The sequence below is a fragment of the Grampus griseus genome, assembly GCF_964374135.1.
Source record: "Grampus griseus genome assembly, chromosome: 6".
Lineage (NCBI taxonomy): Eukaryota > Metazoa > Chordata > Mammalia > Artiodactyla > Delphinidae > Grampus > Grampus griseus.
This window is the reverse complement of record NC_139000.1, coordinates 43360745-43377558: the sequence shown is the minus strand read 5'-3', so window position 1 is coordinate 43377558 and position 16814 is coordinate 43360745. Positions and strand designations below refer to the sequence as shown.

The window sequence follows — 16814 nt, the reverse complement described above, 5'->3', positions numbered from 1 at the left end:
TGTTTGGCCTCACTGTGTGTCGGGCACACGAACTTGCGTTAACAATTTTGGAGAAGCCAGCCTAGGAGTCCGTGCCCGCGGCGGGTCGACCCTGGCCTGGGGCAGCCCGTTCCCTGAGCCCCCAGCAGCCGCCAGAGCTCATTTCCCTTGGGGATCTCTGAGGGGCTGTCCCCGACAGGCACTGGCCGCCCATGGCACGAGGCTGTTTGGAGCCGAGAAACGTCTGGAGCTGCAGTCCACATTCAGTGTCGTCGGTGAGTCGCTTCAGTTTGCACAGGCTGGGAATTCTCTCCACTCCGTTTGGGCTGCTTCCCCTGCGGGAAGTGAGCCACTTGAGGGTAAGTTGCTCCGGTGTGCACACCGGGAACATATCCCCCCTCAATTTGGGCTTTTCCTTTACTGGACAAGCCAATTTGTTTGACTGGGGTGCCCTGTCGGAGAGGGGAATTGTTATTGGACTCTACCCGATTTGGGAACCAGTTCATTTGCGAGAGCTGGGCTTGGTGGAGGCCTCCGTTGGGGAGTGGAGGTGGAATTCTAGACTACACCTCTTCTGATTTTCTGTCTGTGTGACCGTAGCTTAGTTGTTTGTGTTTTTGTGTGTATGGGGTGAGCCACTTGTGGTCCATTCTTTTTTGGTAGCCAGGCCGCTCTGGAGCCTCCGTCTGGGAATGGAGATGGAATTTCTAGACTACACTTCGTCTGATTCTTTGTTTGTGGGACCATGTGTTTGTTGTTTGTATGTGTGTTAGCACTTGCATTGACCAGCTGAAACATCTTTGGTGAATAACGGGCTCGTGTGTGATGACACCAGGGTATCCTTCCCTATTGTGTTGGTTTCGCCTGTGGCAGCATGTTGGTTAGAATTTTCTTCCTTTTTGGAGCTGGGAACTCTAACCCTGAGAGACGGATTTGAATTGCTGTTTGCTTGATATCTGATAACACCGGCCGTGAATAATTAAGTATGGGTGATCAGAGCTCTGTTCCATCTTATAGTCCCCTGGGGTACTTTTGCAAAACTAAGAGATTTTTTTTTTTTTTGCGGTACGCGGGCCTCTCACTGCTGTGGCCTCTCCCATCGCGGAGCACAGGCTCTGGACGCGCAGGCTCAGTGGCCATGGTTCACGGGCCCAGCCGCTCTGCGGCACGTGGGATCCTCCCGGATCGGGGCACAAACCCGTGTCCCCTGCATCGGCAGGTGGATTCTACTAGGCCTCCTGAGTTTCAAAGAGCAGACTCAAGCAGTTACCAATTAGGGGAGTGAGGGAATGCAGAAACAAAGGAAAAGCAGTTAAGAAACAATAGTTCAGCAAGAAAACAGAGCGCTAGTTCCTCTTCGAGGGGTATACATAACAATCTGGCATATATCTTTGAATTGTTCTGCAGAAACTAAGAACCCCACCCACCCAAGTGGGGAATGGTGACTACATGCTGACCACAAACAGTAGACCCCAGACTGGTTGGAGCCAGGTTGATTAAGATGCTGGAAACATCACCACCAACCAATCAGAGAAAAGTCCAGGAGCTGCAGCCCTCACCCCAAATGTTGCCTTTAAAAACCCTTCCCTGAAAGCCATCAGGGAGTTCAGGTCTTTCGAGCAGGAGCTGCCAGTTCTCCTTGCTTAGCACACTGCAATAAGTGCTGTACTTTCCTTCACCACAACCGGGTGTCAGGAGATTGGCTTTGCTGTGTGGAGCGTGAGTGAACCCAAGTTCCGTTAGGTAATACTAGTGACAAATTTTATTCACCTTTCATTTTTCTCCTAATTAAAATTAAAAAAATAATATTTAAAATAATATAGCCAAAATATTATCTTTTTGACATTTAATCAATATTTTAAAATAAATTTAGATATTAAAATTTTTTTTCATATTAAGTCTTCAAAATTGATTGTGTATTTTATGCTTACCACGTTTCAACGCAGTCCAGACACATTTCATGGGCTCAGTAGCCACGTGTGGCTAGTGGCTACCACATTAGACAATACAACTGTTGAGTTTACGCCAAAGAGTAGAATTGCTGGGTTATAAGATCTGCACATTTTATTTCTCTTTTTTTAAGATACAAATGTTTAATGATATGAGTAGATAACTCAAGGGCAAGCAAATTTGATCAGCCCTTTAGAAATTAAAGAGTAGTATTGTAAGCATACGGGAGGAAAATTTTTCCTTCTCCCCTTCTAGGTTCTTTGGCTGGCATAATAATTTAATTGACACAAGACATTAACAGGAGAAAAACAAACAAAAGTTTATAACATGTATACATGGGAAAGGCCCAGTAAAATTGAGTAATTTCCCCAACTGGTGCAAGTCCTCACCTTAAATACCATCTTCAGCTAAAGACAAAAGAAGATGGGTGGAGTAGGGGGACAGTCACTTTGAGCAGTTATCAAAAAACAAAAACAAAAACAACACAAGAACACACAGTAAACAAAAGGAACATTGTGCTGCATTGATAAGAGTTTTAGAGGTTTGGTCTTCCCCCCCTCTTCCTAGTAGAGGGAGGAAGATACCCTCACAAAGGGTGATTTCCCTTATATATAAAAATATCTTTACAAAAGGGTAACTTTTACAGTACTTGGTTTCCAGAGCTTCTCTTGTGTCTCAGTTTCTTAAAAATAACCAGTTTAAAATGATCCTGTGCTCAAGAGGCATATTTTGGGGCAGCATATTCTGCTCCCCTAAATAGGAATACTAAGTATTGACAATTAAAAACAAACTTAAAATATTCTTGATGTAAGCACAGTAAGAAAAAAACTGGTCAAGTGACGATGGAGGAAACATGTTTAGTCTAGTGGAAAGAAGTGACAGGCTTAGTTTCAAACAGTGAATTAATAAAATTTATGAATTTAATTTCATAATGCAGTATTAAGGTTTTAGCACAATTGACTTTACAATGGCTTTACTTAAGGAATTAAAAAATATAATTCTGTCCTTTAGTAAAAAAGGTCATCTGGATTAGCAATAGATTGAAAAAAAAATTGTAATTACTTTTTTTCTAGTTCTGACCAAAATGTAAATTCTGTGTATATTTGCAGAAGATATTTTGGGTTCATACTTTTGTTTCCATGATAAAAATATAAACCACGCTTAAAAGAGGTTCATGGGGCTTCCCTGGTGGCGCAGTGGTTGAGAGTCCGCCTGCCGATGCAGGGGACACAGGTTCGTGCCCCTGTCCGGGAAAATCCCACATGCCGCGGAGCGGCTGGGCCCGTGAGCCATGGCCGCTGAGCCTGCGCATCCGGAGCCTGTGCTCTGCAATGGGAGAGGCCACAACAGTGAGAAGGCCCGCGTACCGCAAAAAAAAAAAAAGAAAGATGAAAGCAAGATGTTCCAAGATTATCACTGGAGGAGGAATCTCCTCAGGGAACAGTCAAGATTTACCTTCCCCCAGGAATATTTCACTAGTGACTCTGCCATTGTCAGTACAGCTGGCCTGCAGGGTCCTGGTTCGCCCAGCAACACTCTGGCACAGAGGTGGGAGCTGAGTCCAGAGCACTCCTCCCAGAATATTCCAGTCTAGAAGAGAAAAGGCCAGGTGTTCATAAAAGAGACAGGTGGGTTAACTTGAAACCTGTGTGCTGTTAAGTGTGGCTAATTTATGCTCCACTTACTGGGCACTGTCATCCTCTGCTTTGTGTGGACATGTCTATACAGCTAACCCTGTCCCTAGGACATCTAATCTCATCAAGACCAAAGCCCAAGAAGATGAGCCTCAGATACTCAGTGCTTCCCGGCCCTGCTCTCTGTGTTCATGCGTCTCCCCTGAGCAATGACCTCCTTTCCTTAGAATGGTGGACAGCAGGCAAGCCTCCTGTTACAGGGAAGCCCATCCACTAACAAGGTCTCAGCTTTACCCTACAGTTCCAGCAGGGCCCTGTGGGCAGGGAAGTGACTGTGTATTCAGTTAGTTCCTTCATTTTTTTCAGTACGTATGTGTTGAATGAATAAGTGATACGAAGATAAGTAAGAACCTGTTCTGCGCTCCAGGAGTTAAAAATTCAACGGAAGAAAACACGTACACAATATTCCTCTTGCTGCAAGGGAGATTGTGCGGACTTTTATAATTGACACAATGCTACGGGCAGTGAGGGCAGGAGAGGTGCTTTCTACCTTGCATAGTATTGAGGATTGTTCCACAATTTAATTTCAGTTTTCATGTGAAAATACACACGCATGTAATGAGTTTTTTAAAATGCTAAATTTAGTATGCAAAGTTCATCAGCGGAAATAAACTACACGGTCACCTCTAAACTTTAACATGATGTAAAGAGGCTTGGCATTAATTTGTTTTCTTTTTCGTTATAAAACCTATTTTTATTTTTAAAATCAGAGAAGACAGCGCTTCCCGCGTTTCCTGCCTCCGAGGAAGGAGGTATAAAAGACTCCACTCACGTGCCCAGTCCTTATGCGGTTCTCCCAACTAAGAACCCGTGCCAACCTGAGGAAGCAGAGAGAGAAAGCACGCGGAGTCCAGCCCTCCGCCCAGACCACGGAAACGCCCTGAGGATGTGCTGACCTCTGCCGGGTGGCCAGCGGCGCCTGCAAGAGCAGAGATGGGCGAGGCGGGCGAGGCGGGCGAGGCCATGGGCGGGGCCTAGAGGGGCGGGCCGAGGGGCGTGGCGCGCGGGTGGGTGGCCCGAAGCCGCGCGGCGAGGTCTTCCAGCGCCACCGGCGCAGCCCAGCGCAGCGTAAAGCCAGGCGAGGAGAGTACCCGCGCGGCCCAGCACCTTCCAGCGTCCTCGGGACCAGGCGCTCGCTGCTGGTAAGTAACTCCCTACCAGGTCCCTGCTCGGCTGCCTGGCTGCAGGGGAGGAAAGGGGAAGGATGGGCTGAAGGGAGGGAGCAGGCTCTTAGCCAGGACCCCGCTGCCTCGAGCCAGGTCAGCTCCGCCGGGGAAGAGGAAGCGTAGCCGGGGCAGGAGAAAGAGGACGCGCGGTGGGAATCGGTTTCGAGCTTGTGCGCCCGGGGCCGGGGATGGTGCAGGGCGCCCTGCCTCGACCCTACTCTTCCGTCCGGTCAGGGGAGCCTGGGGCTAGGACTCTGGTGCCCAGTGTCACCTGGAAGCCACTTTTTCTGGTCTCTTTCCCCCTGGTCCACGTAGCGAGTTGGAGCTTAGGAATCGGAGTTGGCGGCTGCGGGCTTGGATAGTCTGGGAGCGAACATTACTAATCGTTGTTGTCCCTTCGGGCCAGAGGCTTTAACTTCATTTAATCCTAACTGTAGCTCTGCGGAGAGGCATTTATTACCCCCATTCTACTGATAAAGAAGCCTAAGCCAGGATAATAAGTGACTTACCCTGGGGCCAAGTACTGGAAAAGAGACGCTACTCAAGGGCTCTGAAGCCCTCACGCGTCTCCCCATCTTCCTGTTCCCTCTCTATCCTTCACGCCAAGTCTAGGAAACGCGCGCTGCTGAGTCTGTGATGAAACAGGTGATTCTTCTTAAACTCATTCTACTCCCTTCCTAGGTTTCTTTTTGGTTTTGTGTTGTTAGCACCCAATTTCTGATTTAAATATTTCCAATTTTTGTTTATTAGCTTTTAAGGTGGAAGAAGCTCTCGCTCACAGCTCTTTTCCCCCCTTGCAGCCCTTTCTCTGGACGCCGAGCAAAACACAGGCACCCCTGCCTGCTGCACACTTCTCATCTTTCCCGTTGGATGAGGTCACTTGTACGTCCAGCCTCGGCCTTAGGGCTGCCCGGGTGGAGGTGAGTCTTGTATCACCTGGCATCCTGCACACCCTTGGCTTTATCTCTTTTTAGACAGAAGGGAGTCTTCATTTTAGAATTAGTAGGACAAGAGGCAAATTGGGAAGATATACAGTGTTCAGAGAAAGCACGGTCTGCATTTGGTGAGGGGTAGGTGAGGCGTGGGGTCAGGGACTTGCGTGCCCCTCTCTTTAAGAGCTGTTCTGAAAGGCAGATTTGTTTTATAAAGGGGAGGAGGAGGGCTGAATGGTTGTTAAAGATCAGTGTAAATTACCTGCTAGGAACCCAGGCGGTTCCAAACAAGCCCCCCCACCCCCACCCGCCATAGGATTTGGTAACAGATTTCAGTTAGGGCAAGAAGGAAATGCAGGCTCTGTGGCTCTCTGCTGTTGCTTAATGGATTTTTTGCAGGCCTTCAGGATGGTCGTTCTGGGAAGATTTTGAGTTCTCAGAAATGGCTAACTCCTCTATGTTTAAAAACAATATAATATACGGCGAATTTACGTTTACTCAGTTTTATTGATAGATGAAAGAAGTTTTGTTTGTTTGTTTGTTTTCCCCGTTTCATGGTGAGGGTTTAAAGGTTCCTGTCAGCTCCTCTGCCTTTGCTTCAGCCTGGCCTTGGAAAGAGCCTTCTCAGCCTTGGCGCTGAGTATGTACTGGATTCCATTCTTCATTAATTATAGTTCATTCTTGATTAATTATAGGACTGCTTCAAGTCACTAGTTACTTCTTTTCCATTTGCAATTTAGTCACTTAACACTAAGGAAAATGTTTTTCTTGAGAACTATCAACTATCTACAAAATGAAATCAACAAATTTACAGGCACCAAACAAGTAATGTGTGGGGAGAGCTAAATGGACCTTGATTGGTCCCAGATGACCTGCAGAGGACTTGCCAACACCTGGGTGGGTATTGGCCATTTCCTCCCTATAACTGCAGGAATTCTGGTCCAGTGTGACCAGAGCTCCCCCACCCAATAACTGAAAAATCTTTATTAAAAAATATGTAAAAAGGGATTTTAAATATTGGCTCTTCTTTTTTCTTTTTTAAAACACAAGAAATCAAATCAAATTTGGTTCATGCTGCATCATCTGTTTTCCGATCTCTTAGAAACTGCTATACCTGGTGATCACATTCTCAAGTGAATGAAAAATTCCGACCTATGATGTATATATATTGTACATTTTTCATGAAATGAGGCGGTAGGAAACAAATTAATACTATTGAAAATCATCTCTTCCGAATCTCAGTTTCTCTTTTCTATGAAGTGTACATTAGTGTAGCTGCATTGAGGAACGTAGTCTTTTTGGGGCCAACCAAGGAATTTTGTTACTGTTTATTCATGGTTCTAGCTCAGGATGTCAGATGCCTTACTCCCTGCCTTAAAAAGGGAGTTCCCAAATGACTAATTTTATAAATCTGGTCTTTCTCCTGGGGCCTGTCTGTACTTTTAACCACAATGGCTTTGACACAGGAGGCATGGTTTCAGGTTGTCCTATGTCCTTTTGCCTATCTGTAGCAAACGCATGTATGGTTAGACCAGAGTTTCTCAACTTTGGTACTTTTGACATTTTTGGCCAGATAATTTCCTGTTGGGATTGTCTTCTGCATTGTAAGATGTGTAGCAGTGTCCTTGGCTTGACTCACTGGATGCCACCAGTCCCCTCCATCTAGGTTTTTTTTTAAAAAATTAATTAATTAATTAATTTGGCTGCGACAGGTCTTAGTTGCGGCACGCGAGCTCTTTGTTGTGGTGCGTGGGCTTCTCTCTAGTTTTGGCGCTCTGGCTCTAGAGCACAGGGGCTTAGTAGTTGCGGCGTGTGGGCTTAGTTGCCCCCGTGGCACATGGGATCTTAGTTCCCCAACCAGGGATCAAACCCGGGTCCTCTGCATTGGAAGGCGGAGTCTTAACCACTGGATCGCCAGGGAAGTCCCCCCTCCGTCTAGTTGTAACAACCAAAAATGTCTCCAGACATTGCCAAATGTCCCCTGGGGAACAGAGTCACCAAGTTGAGAAAAACATGCACCAATAGTTAAAATGCTCTAGATGTTTATTAACTAAACTGTATACTAAACACAGTTAACTTTAAACTTCTAATGACTAGAGAAGCTATTGGTAAAGTTTAAACATCTGACATTTAAAATATTTTTATAATAAAGATGACTAAACCAGTGTTCTTCGTGAATGGCCATGTGTATTCTGCCAGGTTTTATCGCCAAAGAAATCTCAAGTGTTTGACGCAGCTGTTAAATTTCTAAAGTTTAAAATGTGGAAGCTAAAAAGGAGTTATACAGCAGTTTTCATTTTTCTCTTTTCAGTGTGCTCATTGTCTTTCAGATTTTTTTAAGGTATGATGGAGTATCAGTGGACCATGGTTACTGATTTGAAAAAATTGACACAATCCCTAATTTTAGAACAAAAAACAAAAACTTTTAAGCAAAAATTTTAAAAGAGACTCAGTCTAAATCATGTTCAGAGTAGAATTTAGTTTTAAAAGAAATGTAAAACTTTTTGCCTAACAGCAGTAAATAGGACAACCATGTGTTTCTGTAGTCTAATATCCTAATTTTATGAAAGAGAACACTAAGTAATATATGATATTGCTTATCAGAAGAAAAAATGTCCTGCAAGTATAATCCTCTCTTTTTAGACCTTGGGAGGTTGAAAACATTGCCCTGGTTATAAACGATGCATCTTCAGAGAAATCGGACTAATTTGTAAGACTCAGGACTGGCTACATAATTTGTGGGGCCCCTTGTTAAAATATTATGAAGAGGGCTTCCCTGGTGGCGCAGTGGTTGAGAGTCCGCCTGCCGATGCAGGGGACACGGGTTCGTGCCCCGGTCTGGGAAGATCCCACATGCCACGGTGCGGCTAGGCCCGTGAGCCATGGCCGCTGAGCCTGCGCGTCCGGAGCCTGTGCTCCGCAATGGGAGAGGCCACAACAGTGAGAGGCCCGCCTACCGCAAAAAAAAAAAAAAAAAAAATTATGAAGAATTTCAGGGTGGCGACAGACAGCTGAGCGTTAAGCAAAGTTCAGGGTCCTGTGCAACAGCACACAGGAAACTGGCCTTGGTAAAACTCTGTCCGAAGCTCAAAAGAGGATTGTGGTCACAAATGCAAATCCAGAGAAGTGTTCCTGCTGCCATGAAGCACCCAGAATTTCTGATTCTTGGATTGTCCAAATATTTTCAATCGGGAGTCTATGTGTATTTGATAATCAGTGCGCTAAATTTACTAAGAACTTCCTCCCATGATTACTTTTTCTTTTGCTAAAGAGGGAGCCAGATAGTTTGCAAGGGGCCTGGGTACCTGCACCTGTTTACTCACTGAACAAATATTTACTGAGCACCTGTTGGATGCCAGGCATTGTCAGCTCTGGGGCTACAGCTGTGAATGGGATAGAGGGTCCCTGCCTTTATGAACCATTTAGTCTAGTGGGTTGTCGGGGGGCAGGCGGCTGACTAGCACGTAGTCACACAGGCAGTCACAGTCATAAATGATACTTGAGAAAAGCACAGATGTCCAGAGAACATTTAACCTGGGGACCTAGACTAGTTTAGGGGAGGGGATTACTCAGGGTAGGTCCACCTAAAAAGAGACATTTAAAATGAGGCCTTAAAAACGAGAAGGAAGTAGTCAGGTGAGTCAGGGTTTAAAGTTCCAGGCTGAAATGGTTGAGACCGAGGAAGGAACGTGGCTTGGGATGAGGCCTCTTGGGTCATTTTTTGGACTTCGGACTTTAATAAAAGGTAGGGGGGGTGCTTCCCTGGTGGCGCAGTGGTTGAGAGTCCATCTGCTGATGCAGGGGACACGGGTTCGTGCCCCGGTTTGGGAGGATCCCACATGCCGCAGAGCGGCTGGGCCCGTGAGCCGTGGCCGCTGAGCCTGCGCGTATGGAGCCTGTGCTCCGCAACGGGAGAGGCCACAACAGTGAGAGGCCTGCGTACCGCAAAACAAACAAACAAACAAACAAAAAACAAAAAAAACACTTGAACAACACCGTTTGGAGAGCTTCTAGGTAGCTGCACAGATCAAGGTGCTGAGCAGGGGCAGCCTGCCAGGAGGAGTAGCCAGGAAGCTCGGTGCCCGTCCCCCCATACCTTGCCCTATGTATCTCTTCCTTTTGGGTGTTCCTGAGTTGTGTGCTTTCTAATAAACTGTAGTAGTAAGTAAAGTGTTTTCTGGAATCCTAGCTGTGCTAGCAAATTTTTGAACCTGGGGTTGGGGTGTCATGAGAAACGCTGAATTCACGGAACCCCCAAATTTATAATTTGCCTGGGCACCCCATTTGCAGCTGATGACTGAAGTGCGGGCAGTCTTGTGGGACTGAGCCCTTAATCTCTGGGGTCTGGGCTGACTCCAGCTAGTTTGTGACAGAATTGAACTGAATGGTTGAGTACCCAGTTGGTGTCAGAATTGGTGGGTGTCAGGAGGAAAAAACCCCGCATTTGGTGTCAGAAGTGTTGTAAAAACCAGCTCAGCCCCACGTACCTGAAATAGCCTCTTACAACCTTTTCTTCAAATCATTTCCCACCTTTCACCTTACGCTTGATGACTAAAGGCATTAATGCTCACCTGAGAGTTTATTTTGATGGACATCAAGGCCCCCGGGGTGGGGGTGGGGCTTCTGGAGGGAAAGGGTCTTCCCAGGCTCCCTCCTCAATGCACAGGTACACGTCCAAGTTCTCAATGTTAACTCTACATTAGGAACACTTGGGAGCTTTTAAAATTCCTGCCACTCAGGTGAAACTCCAGACCAATTCCATCGAATTTCAGGGAGGGGGATCGGTATTCTTGGAAAGCTCCCCGATAGTTCCAACATGTGTACAGCCAAGGTTGAGAGCCACTCCCTCGGCTACCAGACCATTTAAAGCCATTCTGCCCCCTTGAGCTGCAGCCAATTACCTGGAATTTACTGTATTTGCCTACTGTGTATGAACAATTAGGTTGAGACCATTATGAACGAAATAGATTGGCATCCAAAGCGGGAGGCGAATGACGATTCTATCGGGGTGTTGAAGGAAAGTATGAGACCTTCTATTTATAATTTTGTAAATACTTAAGAAGGAAACCAAGCTGTCTTACCAGTTAAAGTCTGTGTTGCCAGTGGTGCCTTCTGGATCTGCTATTCTGTGCGAGGAGTGTGATCTCCTAAGGAGGAGGCTGGGATTCCTCGCCCAGGTGGGGCCCTCCTCACCTCACCCTTAAGCACATTGTGAAGTGTTGCAATTTGCCAGTGACAGCGTATCATTGAGTTATGTAGTTGTTTTATCAACACAAAGGCTTTAAATTGCAGCATCTCTTAAACGGTGAACTGAGACTTAGCCGGTGAACTGAGACTTAGCCGTGAGTTGGTTACAGGTGTCCTGAGATTTGATTCTCAGCCACGGGAGCTGAAGTTGAGCATTCGCCTCGTTGGATGTGTGTCAGGGCATGAGAGAATTGTAGCTTCAGGTGGTAGATGCTTTACCATCCTTTATAATGCTCTGGGGAGGGAGCGTGACCGTCTTCGCACCACTCAGCATCCCTGGTTCTCTTCCCGGCACCCACCTAAGAGCGGTTGAGTTTACAGGTGTTTGCATCTTTTTTTTAACAAAAGACAAGGTTTCCAGATTTGCTGCCCTTTCCCAGTTTTGCTGTGCCTGTCAGTAGTTGCAGCTACTTTGTAGAGCAGGAACAATCCAAGATAAGTGTGAAATGCTCACAAGGAGAGGGAGAGTGACTGCTTTTCAGAAGAAATTTATGCTACAGAGGCATTTGGAAATAACCATTTGGAAAATGTTTGCATTAGGATGTGAACATGTTGCCAAGAAATATGGTAGATTTGTGAGTTATCAAAACTCTCCCCTTCCCAAAAGAAAAAACTTTTTATTTTATTTATTTATTTATTTAAAAATTAATTAATTAATTTTTATTTTTGGCTGAGTTGGGTCTTTGTTGCTGTGCCGCGCACGGGCTTTCTCTAGTTGTGGCGAGCGGGGCTACTCTTCGTTGTGGTGCGCGGGCTTCTCATTGCGATGGCTTCTCTTGTTGAGGAGCATGGGCTCTAGGCCCATGGGCTCAGCCGCTGTGGCTCGCAGGGGCTTAGTTGATCTGCCGCATGTGGGATCTACCCGGACCAGGGCTCGAACCCGTGTCCCCTGCATTGGCAGGCGGATTCTTAACCACCGCGCAACCAGGGAAGCCCTTATTTTTATTTTTACATTTTTGGCCACACCACACAGCATGTGGGATCTTAGTTCCCAGACCAGGGATCGAACCCGTGCCCCCGGCAGTGGAAGCACAGAGTCTCAACCACTGGACCTCCAGGGAAGTCCCAGAAAAAGCTTTTAAAAACTTGGAAACAGAATTGTCTACCTGTTAAAATGTTTTAGGTGAAGAATATCAGTAAGTTTTGAATCTATTTGTTGAATTTATAAAAATGTGACACCTGAGACTAATTTGCAAGAAGGACTGATTGAAACCAGTTGAATCTCATCAAGGAGCTTTTTATAATTAATCAATAGACAGAAAAGTATCAAGATTTGGGAAGCAGAACTAAGTGTGTTCTGCTGTTTTTCCAGTGTATCCGTGCCACCCCAGACAGCCATTAAAGCAAAATGTTACAGGACACTGAGCTTGGAAGCAGTCATTCAAGCGCTGGATTGCAAAGTAATTGGGGGTTTTCAAAAATAATGAAGCATATTTAATATATTGCTTTCATTACAAATATTAATAAAAATTTGTAGTGAGCAAGAACTTTTGTGCCCTAAGTGATTAAGCTAATAGGTTTTATTTCCTCTTGCTCCACCTTTTTGTTTTGTAATGCATATCATTTAAGGTACATATGTACAGTAGTACATGTAATTTTTAAAGAAATATACATATATTGAAGGTAATTGAAGCTTTTACTCTTAGTGTTTGTAGTAAAAATTTTGCCAGCTTATCATTAAAAACTGTGAGTCAAACTGCTGTCTCTCCACACACACACACACACACACACACACACACACACACACACACACACACACGTATGCTTTCCTTGTAAACTTTAATCTAAAACTGCCTCTTCCCCATGACATGCTCCTGTAGCTCACTCAGTGGAAAATAAAATTGCTATTAGAGTAAAAATAAGTGCTCATACTCTTGAAGGAATTGAATGCTGTGTCTTGTTTCCCTTGAAATGTGTACATTAAACTTCCTTTAAACAAGCCACTTTGAACACTTTAAAAAACAAGCACAAAAAGTCACGGAACTTCAAGAAATCTTGTCATCAGCCCTTTGCTCTGAGACAGGTAAATGCTTTAAGTCATGTGGCTTCCCTTTCTTTCATTCACTAGCCACGTCATTGCTGTTGTCCGTGCACCCAGACAAGCCAGTTTGGGTATTTTTGGCAAGCAGAGATTGGTGGAGGGCTGCAGTTCTCTGGGCAGGTGAAGGTTAGAAAGCCAGTCCAGGTCAGCTGTGTCCTGTCTTGGGGCTCTGACTGCCTCTCCAGCAAAAGGTTGACTTGAGGCACAGGGTGTCAGACATTCCAGCAGGATTCAGCTGACCATCATGTTGCAGTCAAGTAATCACGAATTTTCTGGAATCAGCAGCTGGACCCAGGAATGCTCCCAGGGCACCATCCCAGGCTATTCGACTTGCCAGGCTTATGTGTCCTTTGGATGGAAGCGCAGGACATGCCTCTAGAATATCCCTAATCCATCCACATAGACAGAGCATCCTGATCTCATCTTTGTCCACTCTTTTCTCAAATGCCATGTTAATCAAAGTCATTAGCTTCACCCAGGAAGATCCAGTTCTAACACTCCTGCTAATTAACAAAACCTCTGGTTTGCAGTGAAAATACCTGAAGCACTTGTAGTAGCTGCCACTAGAGTGCAGCTGTCCCAGGAATGTGTTCCTGTTTAGGGCTTTTGACCTCTCTAGCTCCCAGATATAGATGAAAACCACATTTACATCTTACTAGCTCTGCTCAAGTATTTTAAAAGTACACTATAGTCAACCTAACAATATTGCGTTGATTGCCTTTTATCAGAGAACTTGCAAGTTCCCTGAAAAAATAGGCATGGCTATAAAAATACAAGATTTTCAGGACTTCCCTGGCGGTCCAGTGGTTAACACTCCACGCTCCCAATGCAGGGGAACCCTGGTTGGGGAACTAAGATCCTGCATGCCGCACAGCCCAGCCAAAAAGGGGGAAAAAAAATACAAGATTTTCAAACACATGCACAAATCAAAATGAGTGCGTTTGAACAGCTTGTTTAGCATCCACGAAACCAAGCAGGACCCTGTGGAGCCCTCCCAAGTACAAAGGCTTTCTATGCCCCACCACTTCTTGCCTGTAGGGAAAGGATTTTAGCCTCCTAGACCTTCCCTGAGTTCCAAAGGTCAGATTTAAATAGTTACTAGTTAGAGGGGGGAGGGAATGCAGAAACAAAGGAAAGGCAGTCAAGGAACGATTAGTGCAGCCATCAGTCAGGGCCCTGGTTTCTCCTGAAGGGATCTCTGATCTCTTTTATGGGAACTAAGGCCCCCCCACCCAGGTGGAGGGTGGTAACTTCAGGTGCTTGGGCCCCAGACTGGTTGGAACCAGAAGGCTGATGATTGAGATTGTTGGAACACCACCCTGTTGCCTCACCACCAACCAATCAGAGGAAGGGCACACACCCTGCAGACCTCCCCCCATCAAAGTTTGCCTAAAAAAAACTGTTTCCCCAAAACCGTCGAGGAGTTAGGGGTTTTTTAAGCATTGGCAGCCCCGGACTCCTTGTAAATAAAGGCTGCATTTTCTTTCACCATAACCCAGTGTCAGTAGATTGGCTTTACTGTGCACAGATGTGTGGACCGAAGTTTGGTTCTGTAACATCCTTAGATGTGTCTGGTTATTTTGAGGATTAGCTTCTGTGCTAAATTGGACCCATTAGGAAAAGGACCAGTGTTTGATGGTAGATGTGATTTTGGAACGTGGTAAAAAGTCAGCCTTACAAGGTAGATTGATCATGCTCAGTAATACCATTTTGGGGAGGTGGGGTAGGGAGGTTAAAAATAAAGTGTAAGTGTAAGAAAATAATACATTAGATTTCTTGTTTGACTCATATAGAGATTTTTTTTCTTTCTTTTTTTGGTTATGAAATTTGACCTGTATTGAAAGGGGATGGAAGAAAAGAAAAGAAGCGATGTTTGATGGCCATTAACCACACAGGAATCAGATTTCTCATTTGGGTTTCTGCGGGCCCGGCCCTTCCAATCTCCCCCGGCCCCATTCCCCTCCCCCACCAAATTGAGTTGAGGCAAAGCAGTAGAGTGTAAAAACGCACATTCTGACAGGGTGAAGTTCAGGGTGAACCCTCAGCCTTTACACTCACCGTTGACCCTTAGAAAAGTCACTTGTGCCCCTGGGCCTCAGCTTCTTCGTGAGTTAAAGAGGAGAGGGGCTTGGGACTAGCTGGATTTTTTTCCTTATGGTTGTAATCTGCTGCTCTAAAATGTGTTCTTGGTCAAATTTGAGAAATTCTGAATACCATGCCCCTTGTACCTGTCTTTAAATATTCATGGTGAGCATTACCATCTTGAGAGCTATTAGAAGGAAGAAGCCCGGGAGTACAGCATCTTGTCCAACTTTGTTTCTGACCACATTTCTCATAACTTATTGGACCACAGGATCCACCTGACCCCCACAACCTAGTAACTGCCCACCAGAGCTGGTGTTTCTAGCAGGACTAGATGCATTCTCAAGTTTCTTTCAGCTCTACAATGGATGCATTGTTTCCAAAATAGCTTTTTACTGTATTGACCAAGCCTATAATTTCCCGCAGAAGGCTCAGCAAATAACTTTTGTGAACTCTTTGAGATCAGGGAGATGCATTATTGGTGATTGTATTTTTCCCCTAGAACCTATATGATAGGTTTTGTTTAATAGCTTTTTGTACAACACACTGTTTTGTATAATAGCTGCTTGTGTGGAATTAAGTGTATTCAGGTATTTGTCAATAAAATTGAGATACAGTTTCTTATTTGGGGGAGGTGTCTGAAAAAAGTTACCCTTAGATATGAATTAAAGATTTGAACAATGTCCAGCTGACAAAATATAAACAATAATAATGAATTAATTGCTAATGTTCATTGAACGCTCATTAGGTATCAAGTATAGTGTAAGTACATTACAGGTTGGCTCACTTATTCTGTATAAAAACTAATGTATGGGGCTTCCCTGGCGGCGCAGTGGTTGAGAGTCCGCCTGCCGATGCAGGGAACACGGGTTCTTGCCCTGGTCCGGGAAGATCCCAAATGCTGTGGAGCGGCTGGGCCCGTGAGCCATGGCCGCTGAGCCTGCGCATCCGGAGCCTGTGCTCCGCAACTGGAGAGGCCACAGCAGTGAGAGGCCCGCGTACCGCAAAAAAAAAAAAAAAACCCCAAAAACCCTAATGTATGTATGATCCTTAACCCAATTAAATTGCTTAAAATTATTATTATTGTTATTTTTTGACATCTTTATTGGAGTATAATTGCTTTACAATGGTGTGTTAGTTTCTGCTGTATAACAAAGTGAATCAGCTATACATATATCCCCATATCCCCTCCCTCTTGCGCCTCCCTCCCACCCTCCCTATCCCACCCCTCTAGGTGGTCACAAAGCACCGAGCTGATCTCCCTGTGCTATGAGGCTGCTTCCGACTAGCTATCTCTTTTACATTTGGGAGTCTATATATGTCCATGCCACTCTCTCACTTCGTCCCAGCTTAGCCTCCCCCCACCCGACCCCGTGTCTTCAAGTCCATTCTCTACGTCTGCGTCTTTATTCCTGTCCTGCCCCTAGGTTCATGAGAATCATTTTTTTTAGATTCCATATATATGCATTAGCATATGGTATTTGTTTTTCTCATTCTGACTTACTTCACTCTGTTTGACAGACTGTAGGTCCATTCACCTCACTACAAATAACTCAGTTTCGTTTCTTTTTATGGCTGAGTAATATTCCATTGTATATATGTGCCACATCTTCTTTATCCATTCATCTGTCAGTGGACACTTAGGTTGCTTCCATGTCCTGGCTATTGTAAATAGAGCTGCAGTGAACATTGTGGTACATGACTCTCTTTGAATTATGCTTTT

General features: G+C 45.2%; 1 long non-coding RNA gene across 1 annotated transcript in view; it reads left to right on the top strand.

Moving 5' to 3' along the window:
* The first annotated feature begins 4640 nt into the window (after positions 1-4640).
* LOC309823573 overlaps positions 4641-16814 on the top strand; it is a 55135-nt gene continuing 42961 nt past the window's right edge. The window contains exons 1-2 of the long non-coding RNA XR_014296841.1: positions 4641-4765; positions 5590-5709. This is a non-coding gene — a long non-coding RNA (uncharacterized lncRNA). The remainder of the gene's footprint in view (positions 4766-5589; positions 5710-16814) is intronic.